Source organism: Triplophysa rosa, linkage group LG18, assembly GCF_024868665.1.
Source record: "Triplophysa rosa linkage group LG18, Trosa_1v2, whole genome shotgun sequence".
NCBI lineage: Eukaryota > Metazoa > Chordata > Actinopteri > Cypriniformes > Nemacheilidae > Triplophysa > Triplophysa rosa.
This window is the reverse complement of record NC_079907.1, coordinates 9,803,884-9,816,743: the sequence shown is the minus strand read 5'-3', so window position 1 is coordinate 9,816,743 and position 12,860 is coordinate 9,803,884. Positions and strand designations below refer to the sequence as shown.

At 39.2% G+C, this 12,860-nt stretch overlaps 1 protein-coding gene across 1 annotated transcript in view; it reads right to left on the bottom strand.

Annotated features, from left to right (window-relative positions):
- usp54b (ubiquitin specific peptidase 54b) overlaps positions 1 to 12,860 on the bottom strand; it is a 105,678-nt gene that overhangs the window by 42,912 nt on the left and 49,906 nt on the right.

Here is a 12,860-nt window from a genome sequence, read left to right as displayed (position 1 = left end):
TAAATAACAATGTGCAATCCAGCCATTTCCAGGTTTATGAGGTGTTTTACTATGCCTTAAGATAAAGTATGTGCAAATTCATCAGCCAACATCATTTTCTTCTAAAACTGCAGTTACCCAAAGTCTCAAAAGTCTGATTTCTATGTAACCAATCACGTCACACATTTGACCCAGTGGTCAAGTACTCTAAACTGGTGTGATTGAGTGGAGGCGGGGACTAATTTGCATATTCATGGCCTGAGTATATTAAATGAAAGAAAGCTGTAGTTACATTCAAGCTGTTTAAGGCATAAAGAAATAAAATCAAATGTAATTTTCATGATCATAAATGACTTAAAACTGATCAAATTAATTACTAATAGACTTTAGAAAAAGGGGATTTTTTTGGGGGAAGTAACCAAACCTCCACACCTCCAAGGTCAAAGTGCACATAAGTGAACAACATTTTTTCCTAAAAGTCACAAAAGCTCACACAGACACGTCACTTTAAACCTTAAATGTGTGCAATTTTTGTACTTCTATCATCACCAAACTGCTTTGCACAAATAATGCCTGTATTCATACAGGTTTCCCCAATTGGCCCAACAGACAGTCATGCCCCAAAGTCACGCCACTGAACAGCAACATTGGCTCAAGGAATGTTAAACTGGTCGGGATTCTCAAAGAAACATAAAAAAGCACTATTCCAACTATGCCACAGTGTACTATTTACACATTTCAAGAAAAAACCTATGAATCCCTTACTTAAAAGTTGTCCGTGCATACTTAACAGGGGAAAGTACTTTAAAATACCTAAACACACATGTCAGTCCAGCATTTCACTCACCCTCAGGGCAGATTTTCACATAACACAAAACAGCCCAGAGGCTTCCTGGCCCTGTCCCACAGCGTACGGCCAATATCTGCGCAATCTTCCAATCCTCTCAATAAATATGAGGCAGTCCTGGCTGCCTCTCTCACACTGATCTCCTGCCAGCTGTCCACTTTGCTTAATCCCGTCGGCAGACCAGGAATCCACTGTTTCCAGTTGCCGTCCCAACTCCGGCACAGTTTCAGATCATCAGCCCCCGGTACAATAAGAAGTGATGGGAGCCGGATAAGAGGAAGGAGGAGTGGCAGACACAGTGATGGAAGAAAGAGAGAAAGATGTGACGACTCAAAGTATCTGGACGAGAGAGGTGAGGAAGCAAATGAGGAAGCGACTGCGAGAGAGAGGGTGGGGGGGTAAGATAGCATGAGAGGGAGAAATGGAGAGATGCGTAAGAATGAGAGCGCGTGTGGAGCGCAGAGGGGGAGATTGCTGCAGAGATAGCGAGCTGTGCGTTAGAGACCGAACATGCGGTACAAACTGCGGTTTGGAGTTGTTTAGAGTTCACCTGCCCCGGGCACGACTCGCACACCTCATATAGAGCGAGACGTGGAAAACCTGCAAAACTAAAGCGGAACGAACAGTGAGACTGCACCTTTGCCCGCCAGCAACCATCTGGATCTAAATACGCAGAAACACACGCACCTCGCCAATGATCAAAGCTTTATTCCGCTCCTAATACCTCAGTTACTGCCAAGCGGGCCCGAAAAAAATATCATCATCCAAAACTGGCCTTATACACACGCAGACCACACACCTAACAGATCAGTATTGTTCTGCAACAAAACTATGAAAAACAACGCAGACAAGCTGCAAAATCTTACTTTGTGTCAATCTCAAATCAGCTCTATCTGCTAACATTGCAGGAACGGCACGCTGAGAGCCTGCGCTGTGCTGTTTGCTGTGGGGCTTGTGACCATGTAACAGCATTTTTCACAGAAGACTGCAATGCAATATACACAGTGCATTAAATCAAAATGTTGCTTTTAGCTTTCAGGTTATCTATATGCTACTCCTACGTTGTCAAAATGAACCTTTAGCTGTGTATATGTAATTAAGGGACAGTTCACCCAAAAATAAAAATTCTGTCATCATTTATTCACCCTCGAGTTGTTCCAAATTTGTATAAATTTCTTTGTTTCGATGAACACAGAGAAAGATATTTGGAAGAATGCTTGTAACCAAACAGTTCTTGGCTGCCACTGACCATTAAAAGAATGACAATGCCAGTCAAAAGTGCCCCCGAACTGTTTGCTTTCCTACATTCTTGGAAATATCTTCTTTTGCGTTCACCAGAACTAAGACATTTATAAAGCAATTTTCCCAACTATGGTAGTTAGTGGTGGCCAAGAACTGTTTGGTTACAAGCATTCTTCCAAGTATCTTTCTCTGTGACATTTATACAGATTTGGAACAACTTGAGGGTGAGTAAATGATGACAAAATATTTGGACAAATTTTTGGGATGAACTGTTCCTTTGAAACTTGCAGGACAAAATGGACCACAAATATTGATGACTCATCTTGCACTGTCCAATCAGTTCCTCCCCCTAATACCGCCTGACAATTCAGGCTTCACGGCTGTCATGTAACTAAAGCCTAATGGCTGTAACGAAAAACAATTCTCAAAGGAGAAACGTCAGCATGAAATCATTGTGTGATGACATGACAGCAATTAGCAATAATGTCACAAGCGGTGACATATTTCCTGTCTCTTGTGCTGTACAGGAAATGCAACCTCTTTTCTGCAAAAAGGCAGAAACAAATCACACAAACAAACAAGGAAATAATCATGAACAAATCGCTAAGTGCAGGACTCCCCTGAGAGCCACGGAAAATAAATAGATGCGTTTCATAACTAATACACCAAGCAGGTCTGAGAAACACTAAAGCCCCAGCGTTTGAGCTACATATGTGGAAGAAGATTATGTAATGCTTTTTTCTTCGTTATCATCTCAATTTTCTTATCTTTTTAAGTGTCCTCTGTATCACTTTATTTCTCTTAAGAATTATAAAATGATCTTCAGGTCTTTCCCAGGAGTGAGGTTAAGGGTAGATTATGCCTTCATTACAGACTACATAATACATGTTCCCTTCTGACATCCACTCAACTGCACACATACACAAACATATCTACACATTGGGCTATCAAGTCCGACCTCGCTTTTCTCCCAAAAGCCCCGTGCCAACAGACGTGACTGTCAGTTTAGTCTCAGGGCAGATTTGCTACTAGTCTCTGCATCTCTTAAGCCTGGCCTGGTTTCCTCTTAACACCGTCCTCAAAGAGCTCTGCGCTCGTGTGCTCCAACCTGACTGCCCTTGTGTTCTGCTCATCTGAACTCCCTCCCGCTCTTTCACACTCTCTCTCTTTTTGAATAACAGTTCTCGCTATAAGAGTAAAAAACAGGTCAACAGAGATGTGGCTGCAACATGCTATGGTGCCAATATGGATGATGCTGGTTTGAGCCTGGCCCAGAACATTGATTCTCCTTTTTTGCATCCTCTCAACAAACTGTCAAATCACAAAAAAGCACTGAATATATCATGGGATAAAGTGAAGATAATGCTGAAGAGGTCACATTCAAGGGCACCGGGCCACATGCAGGAATAGGCTAAAAAGGCACATAAGCGATGATGTAAGTTGCCTGCCTAATGGCGCAGGAAGATGAGACCGGGTTTAGGCAGATAAAGTACGGACCCTGATCCAATCCAATATTAAATGGGCCGACTTCATACATGCAGTTTCGAGTTCTCTGACTTATCTGGATACTCAAGCACACTGTATACGAACGATTGGCCTTTAAGAACGCACTTCAAAGCGGTGGGACTGAATTGAAGGGCTCCTGTTGAAAGAGAGCAGCTTAGCCGAGCTGAAGGAGTGAGAGGGGAGACGGTGGAGGATGACAGATTGCGCTCGTGTGCTGGCGTCTGCGCTTTTCCCTTCATTATTTTATTTAGTTGTGATGAATCGGCGACTCGCTGAACAATGAGCTGAGTGGATACGGAGAGATGCAGCAGTCGTACTAGAGAACGCAGTGAGGGCGCAGAGAGCGAGAGAGGATGAGAGAAAAAAAGAGATAGAGAGGGGACGGTGAAGAAAGAATATTCTTCAGTGTGCCTGACTATGGTGAAAATATGGCAAAGATCTCACAGAGACAACTTTAAGCACAGTGATGAATTACACTCTCTGTCAGCAACCCAGGGGACAGGCCACTGATGCTATGAAATCTGTGTAGGCGAGGGGCTGAATCGAGCAGCAAGTGTGTGTATGTGTGTGTGTGTGTTTGTGCGTGCGACTCCCATGTGGGCAGGCTGGGATGACTCAGACTAACAGATGCACACGCACCACCGTACCCCTCCCGTCAGACGTCAGTGACCATCTCTAATCGATCATCTCTAACTCCTGAGAGGAAGTCGAGTTTGCGGCAGTATGCGGAGAGAAAAAAACACTTGACAACAGCCCACCGGCTCTACGTCCGTGCTTCCCCCTTCAATCACAGTCTAATTCAAACATGCATACATGCGTAAACCTCATGACACCAAAGGCATATATACGTTTGAATATTTTTTTTCCGAATAATATTTTGAAATTGTATTTTAACAAGTTTTACAGTAAAACCTGTGGCATATGAATGAACTCCTGAAATAAGTCGCACTAACTGCGTCATGTTGTTCAATGTACATTAAATATACAGTATACATCTTGCATTTATATTAAATGCGTTTATAGAGTTTCTACGTTAGTCACCATTAAATCAAAATGGACAATTCTTATCTTTAGGAATTATTGCAGTGTTTATTATAAATTAAATATCTTCAAAATCAAAAGCATTAACAGCCTCTGTCCTTCACTATGATATATTTCCTCGCTTCATGTATTTCTTTCCACAAAAATTTGTCTACATTGACATATCCACACTATAGTGCCGCAGGGATGACGTATTTTTGTAGGCCAACCTTGAAGTTAGCAAAGCATTGGTGGTTCCCTTGACCAAAAGTCAATGGATTTTCCATAGATCGTAGAAAATAAGCTCTGTGATCAACAAAGGTTTATAATACGCTTTGTCTGTCAAAATAATCTTTACAAATTAACACAACATTTGTTATTTTTAAAGCCTAAATACAATCGGCAGAAGTAAAAAGCTAACATGAGGCTATAAACAGACTACACTATGGTTGCTCGATATCAGCATCACCACCACCACGCCTCCGACAACTCTTTCAAACTTTATAAAAAAACTTTTTTCCTGTTAAGTGAATGAATCACCATCCACGTTTTTAGAGATTTGTGCCCATGTTGCATTAATTGTGAGATTTATATGCGCGATTAGTATGTATTAGTTTTTAGCAACTTATTACCAATTGCCGTTCTTAAGGAGCAGGATATACTGGTGTTTAATGTCATAGATTAAAACGTGAAAATATTTAGAGGTTTTGTTAACCACAGACCTTATTTCAAGCAATTCACCAGAAACCCATAAAAAAAAACATAGATTTTGGGGCAATGGAACCGGAAGTACCGACTAACTCACTTCCGGGGTTTGCATACAAAAATACGTCATCTCTGCGGTACTCCATTGGCACTTCTAACAGTCAAGTGAATTCCTGAAAGATGAAATCATGTCCTCATGCTATGCTCATTGGGACTATTATCATAATCAACAAGCAAGCTACGATATAAAACAAATTGTAAAACAAAGTCATCATGTTTTTTGCAATTTTGATCATTTAGAATGTTTCAAATAACTACAATTATGAAGTAACAAGCGTCTATTTTTATTAAGGAATAATTGACGATGGGCCGTTCTATTATTCGAAAGTTAATGCACACCCCGAGGTGGTAATGTGGCGGTGTGCATTAAAGCCACAATATGGAAGAATTTTGTTATGAAATATCCAAAAATCACTTGCACAGTGTGATATATTTCATGCAGTTGTGTACTTACATTATCCCAAATGTTCCCAAGAATGTGCAAATCCAGAGAAATTCCTATTTAAAATAATGGCCCGTCCCTTGTCGCATATCAGTGACTTAATATCCGGTGCGCCGCACTACCCCCAGTTTCCAGTTGTAGAAACTACTTATACAGCATCTGGGACGCAGCATCTGTTGTTCTGTTATTATGGATCATGATTGCTCTTTGGCGAGTAAAGGAAACCCAAAAAAGTGTAAACGTAGGCCAAATGAGGCAAGCAGGCTTATGGACAAATGAAGAAATAAAACAAGGATTAATATCCTTTTTAATATTAATAAAAGCGTTTTCTAAATGGAGAGAGCTTCGCAACCAACTTGGACTCGACACAGACTCCGCTCTCGCATGTGTTTTAATAGACAGGTAAGCACTTTTTTTTTATTGTACATGAAATACTCATGCACAGATTATTTGAATAGTTATGAATGCAGTTACCCTATGAAATACAGTATATGTCGCACAAAAATATGTAGCCAATAACGTTACTTGTAAATGCTGTGGGTTCGTTCCAATTTACTTTTCAAACGATGACTGTTTAAACACGTAAAACTGTGTAGCATTACGCTATATCAATTGACAAAGTCCAAAATCAGTCGCGGGCTAACGTAGCATTACATTCCACGTTTCTTGCAAGCTAATTCATTACGATGACATAAATTAAAATTAATTCATTACCTCGTCCGTGAACATGATGGGCGATCTCCATACGCCTCTGGATGGTGAAAACGACATGTCCCATAATTCCACTCTCCTACATAACGTCTACAAATTCCACTCTCCTACTTAGCTTCGCCTTTTGTTGTTGTTTCAAAAGTGCGCCATCTAGCGGTCCAAATATTCCATATTGTGGCTTTAACTTTCGAAAAATTAAATGGACCGGAGTCAATTATTCCGCTTATACCACGGTTACCACACCACAGGACATTGTTCAAATGTTTAATTTCAACGTTTGTCATGTTTTCGTCTATAAAATGCTCTTGGTAGTAGGACTACTTTCTTGCATTTGATCTCATTTCAAGCGTCCGTTAGAGCGAAAGGACTCGGAGGCTTGACCCACTGCTACGTGGTGGGGACGGGTGTGTGTGTGTGTGTGTTTGTGTGTGTGTTTGTGTGTGTGTGTGTGTGTGTGTGTGTGTGTGTTTGTGTGTGTGTGAGTTAGAGCTAGAGACCGCACGCTAAAGGTTCTATCTCTTTTCTACTCTTTCTATAAAAAAAAAAATCTTAGCTCTGTATATTGTGGTAGGCTGTATGAGACCAGTTTTATTGCACTTATGCTTTTTGTTGTGCTTATGTTGTTCCAATTGCTTCCATTGTTTACCTCATTTGTAAGTCGCTTTGGATAAAAGCGTCTGCTAAATGTAAATTGTTTCTGTCATCAGTAGTAAAAACAAATCTTGCAAACTTTTGAAAGAGTAGGTCTATCAAAATATAGGCTATTTGTTATCAGTTATAAGCAGAATGAAGAGGAAAACGAACCAGTAGGCTATCAGAGTTTATTCATTCTTTTTTTTCTATTTAGCTACTTTATTTTTTCCATTTCAGTATATGTATTTCTATATTGTTTTTGAAACGCTTTGTTTATTGAAATGAAACTGCACACGTTTCCATTTACAGTAAAGTTTCAAATTATAAACGTCAGACCAAGAGCAGGGTGCTGTGTGCGGTTATGGCCTGTAGGCTACACTATAACCTTTCTTTTATTTAAACTTGGCGCAGTGATATTGAACTGTAATTCGGTTGACAGATCTGGAACTACTTCACAGGTGTGCGTTTGACTGAAAAATAATGCACACCCATAGAACGTTCGTTAGCCAATCAGAATGAAGCATTCCACAGCCCTGTGGTATAACTAGTAATAAGTTTTAATCATTTATCATATTTTATTAATATCAGTCATCTGCTTTCAAGCCAGTCAACAAAGTTTGATTAAGACTGCAGCTGGTTGCACGTTTATTCAAACCAAAATACGCCATACATAACTACGTTCCCATGGGTTAAAGTACAATTTGTGTGAAAGATTACTCAGCGGGGTCAGCGCACAGAAACCCTATGACTAACTTGATACGGTTAGTCAAAGATCTGCACATTTTCTATTCCTTCATACATCTCCATTAGGAAACAAAACAGAAGCTAGCGTAGCGTGTCAGTCATCATTATAGGCTGCAGACTCGACAGCTTCCAGGCCATAATTTGTATGCATTTGGAACAAACACAGGAGACAAGCAAAGCAAAGAAAAGGGCCAAACACAAGGACAGAAATAAGAGAGAGAAAGACTTTTCGTGCACTACAGTGCACAAATGTCTCCAAGCATCTGCTACCTTATCTAGCCTTCGAGCCACATTCTCGTTTCTCCAACATTCTGGCTTTCTTCTGCCTTGGAGGCAGTAATTAATATGACAGACACTGTGTTAGGTGCTTGCGCGTGTGATTAATATTGTGGGAGTTGTAAAGAAGTGGTCCTAATGAACTCTTTTCTCTTTGAAAAGTCACATTGAGCTCTCTCTCCTCCTCTCTGCTATTGTTTCATCCTTACGTATGGGCTATGCTAATGCCTCACCGCTATAGAAACAAGCCAAGGCAAATCTTGTTAAGTGTTCTTTCTGAACAGATAAAATAATGATAAAACATTGTGGGAGTTTTAACATTTATAAAGATGGGGATTGTACATTCCATTCTTTCTGCAGTTATGACAACAATGAGAAGGTTAAGCGTTCAGGACAGCCAATCTTCCATGGGTCGGCAAACGAAAGAAAAAGGGCGCTAGACACCTTGGCTTTGATTTTCACATTATTTATAGGATTCACCACGTTTTATAGATAAACCGAGTACAGTAGAGAAATAAAATTATTGTTGAGAAATTTAAAAGTAATATAATATGATATGTGAATATAATGATTGTCACATTAAATGTTTTTAAATGGTACTCTGAGGTACTTAAAGTAAAAATTCACCCAAAAATAAACATTCTGTCATCATTTATTCGCCCTCATATCATTTAAAACCTGTATTTGTTCCGTGGAACACAAAAGATATTTGGAGAAATGTCACTGGTTTTGTGTCCATATAATAGAAGTCAATAGGGGGCCGGCGCCATAGTTGTTTGGTTACCAACATTCTTCAAAATATCTTATTTATATTCTTTTGTGTTCCGTTGACAGAATTGTCATTTTTGGGTGAAGTCTCCCTTGAATGAAATCACCTTGAGCAAAAAATACTTTGAGCAACAGCCTTCCTGTGTCTCGGTGGTTAGAGCATGGCGCTAGCAACGCCAAGGTCATGGGTTCAATCCCAGGGGATTGCACATAGTCAGAAACAAATGTATAGAACAATGCAATGTAAGTCACTTTGGATAAAAGCGTCTGCCAAATGTAACTGTGCTAAGCCTGACTTTTCTTATATCTTTTACCTCTCTTTTCCCACAAGGACTGCATAAATCTTTAACATCTGACTTCCTGGGTTTTAATAAATCATTTCTTTAATTAAAATTAAAAGAAAAACTCTTCGGAGGTATAACATGATGACAACCAGATTGCTTGCCTTCCGACCTTCCACCACCGTGAGGCCAACAGGCACACAGGGGTCAAAGAGCATCTGACAGGAAAGGTGACTTAAAATTTGGGTCGCTGCAACCTTGTGCATGTCTGACGGGTTGTGAGAAATGAAAAACGGCTGCATAAACAGCTTAGACTAGTCTTAGAAGTTAGTCATCTCATTTTTTTCTTCAAGGCTGGTCATACCTTCTTTAAATCAGTTACATAAAAAGGTCGATTGGGCTAATTGAAATATGAAAAGTAAGACTGATTAGTCCTAACCAATTGCTAGTCAGTGGGACTAGTTGTTAAGACGCTGTCTTAACTTAGCGGCTAAGTTTACTCAACTGGGCCCAGATTTCAAGTCAAGCAGACCACATTGCACTGAGCTAAAGGACCCGGACTAATGGTGGCAGCCTGTGGTTGGTTATTGAAGGAGCAATGTCATGGGAGTTTCAGCCAGTAGTCTCGGAAAGGCTTCTTTCTGTTATTGCACACACACACTCACAGTTTGAAATGCAGTATAAACCCTCAGGAAAACCAGTGCTGAGCGCTGAACCGTGGGAATGGGATAATTTTGAATGCCGTGCCTATCCGCCTGTGTGTTTTTGAGTATTTATGCTATATAGCACATTAGTCATGAAAGTATGAGGCCTGTGTTTTACATATGTTAATATGTCATGCATGTTTACCATGAACTTCTTAGCGTCTAAGGACCATATAACCATAAAATGGTGAGTTTTCCTTCATCCTCTGTTTGTTTCAATAAAAAGTTTAATTCAGCTGTTTCTCAGCAATGAGATTCAAACTGCGACTTATGCTTAAAGAGAAAAATGAAAATGTCTTAGCAGTTTTGTGTCCGTACAATGGAAGTCAATAGGGGTCGATGTTGTTTGGTTATCTTCTTGTATTCTGCAAGTGAAATAACATTTGAACAAAATTTGAATTCTCATTTTCAACCCTTAAGTCTCCTGCTGTGGAGAATTTTGTTGAAAAAAGGGCCAGGAATTTCACGTTTCTTCTAAAGTATCGGATAGTTCTCAACAATGTCACATGTCAGACATTTCAATATAAACTCAAAGATTTATCTAAAACCAGACAGTCAGAAGAATATATTGTATATTGTCAAATATTTTTACAGAAGTATTAGTATCAAAGCTAAAAAAAATTATTTATGAAATGTAGTGCAGTAAAATGTATGATGTTATGCTACTTTTTCCAAATTAAAAAACCCTAATAAAATAAAAACACTAATAAAATAAAATAAAAACACTAATGAAATAATAATTCCAGAATTTCATAGGTGTCTTCTTAAGTATCAGATGACTTCTCAACAATGTTAGAAATTCAACATAAACTCAAAGATTCCTCTAAAACCAAATGATCTGAGGAATATACTACACAACTACAAAATAAATGTCGATTGTCTTATTTGTGTCCATTTCTATTTCCCCTAAGCACCTTGACACAACATTTCATTATTGATACTTGAACGACACAACTAATTTCTGGAGCCATTGAAAATCAATCTCAGTCTGAGCAATATGACATTCCTCTGGGGTTTTTCCTGCTGACTGTACATCTGCAATCTCAGGTTAGTTTAGGCAGCTGTGTGACAGGAACAGTCGAGCTATAATGGTCCATTGGGACTCTTCCATGCGGCTTCCAGTTCCCACCCAGTATATTAATCCCTATACTGTAAACAAGCCAGTGCCTGCGGATGTTTACATTGCCTCCAATTTATTGCATGCAGCCATTCTGTGAACAGGAAATCATATCCCAGCTCACCCGTCACATTAATAAAACACTTCCAGATATTTGTCCTGCTTTAGACAGACACTGAGCGCTAAATATAGGTAGACCTTTAGAAAACGCACTGAATAGTGCAGGTGAACCATGTTAAAGATTTATTCTGAAGCAATGCTGTTAGTGTTTTTAACAGCTATCTTCACACTTTGTGCAATATTTTTAATGTGAGAAAGGAGATGATGTAACTGCTATTCTGTCACAGATGAACACGCACAAACACTAGATCACTACATAAGTGCTTAAAGATGTTCTTATAATGAAAGTGCTGCCACATTACAGGCACACATAGATAAAAAGAGCTTCTAAAAATTGCCTCTAGTGGCTGAGGGGCATAACCATGTCTCATTTCTAGCTATAACTATTTTACATAACCTTTTAACAGCATTTTTTACAACAAAGTAACAATATTACAGCAGTATGGCCACACAGCCACATCTGCATTTGGGTCAACAATGAGTAAAAATGATTTCACTTCTGCAAAGAAATTAATAAACAATTATTGCAACATGAAAAACTTTCAAGACCAGATTCAAACTAAAAAATCAACTGTAATTAAAAAAAATATTTCACAAGTTTATGAGTTGTCATCTGGTGGTTTTCTTTTTTTAATCAAGTTTTTAAGTTTCTGAATGCCATACATTTTACTCCACTATGTTTCATAAATACATGTTTTTTACCTTTAATACTTCAGTAAATTAAAGAGGGGTAGGAGGGAGAAGAGGAGAGAGAAGAGGGATAGCAGAGTTTTTTGAGGGAGACGAGACGAGACGAGACGAGACGAGACGAGAAGAGAAGAGAAGAGAAGAGAAGAGAAGAGAAGAGAAGAGAAGAGAAGAGAAGAGAAGAGAAGAGAAGAGGTTAGTTTCAGATAGAAAATTTATATAGTGATTATGCTAATGAGTCACTTTGAAGAGCAAAAAAACTCTGCTATCCCTCATTAGCTCTTTTCCGTCCTTCTTCCTCATTTCTTCTTTCATCTCAAGGTATTTCAATCAGTAATAATTGCATTCCACTCTACTATGAGAAAAGACATCTGAAAAATGGCTTTTTAAGTGCCACAATCACCATAAAATCTGGATTTGATCAGGTTGGCTGCCAGAGGAAATACATAAATTAATGAAGGAAGGAAGGAAGGCCATGTGACCCGGGCCAGAGGGGAAAGCAAAGGTGCCGACCGGTATAATTACAGGCGCATTCGAGCCCAGCTTCAGTCAAGAACACGGGCTGTTTATTTAAATGAGCTGTGATAAGGCTTAATGTGGACAGTGGCTTATTGCTCTCGTCCTAATGAGAAAAACCACAAGTCTTAGAACAGGTGCTCCACAGTACAATCCACACAGACAGTGTTAAGACAGTAAAAATGGCAGCTGAATAAGGATAAAAAGTGATAACAAGGGAGAAAAAATGCCACAGTACGGGCAAGTGATGCTCGAGGCTTTTTTAGGCTAACCATATGTTTTATGATTACTTGTCTATACATTTAATATTCAAACAAACAGACTGTCTTTAAATCAAGGGAGAGTTATTTGTGTTCTACACCTGTTTTTATTAGTTCGGGTTTTATTATAGAAATGCAAGCAGATGTGCATGTAAGCATTTAAAAGCAGCCACCTGTCAGTAAGAGATTGAGCGGGTGAAAGACTGAGTCGGTCAAATTAAACACATTGTTTTATATGATGG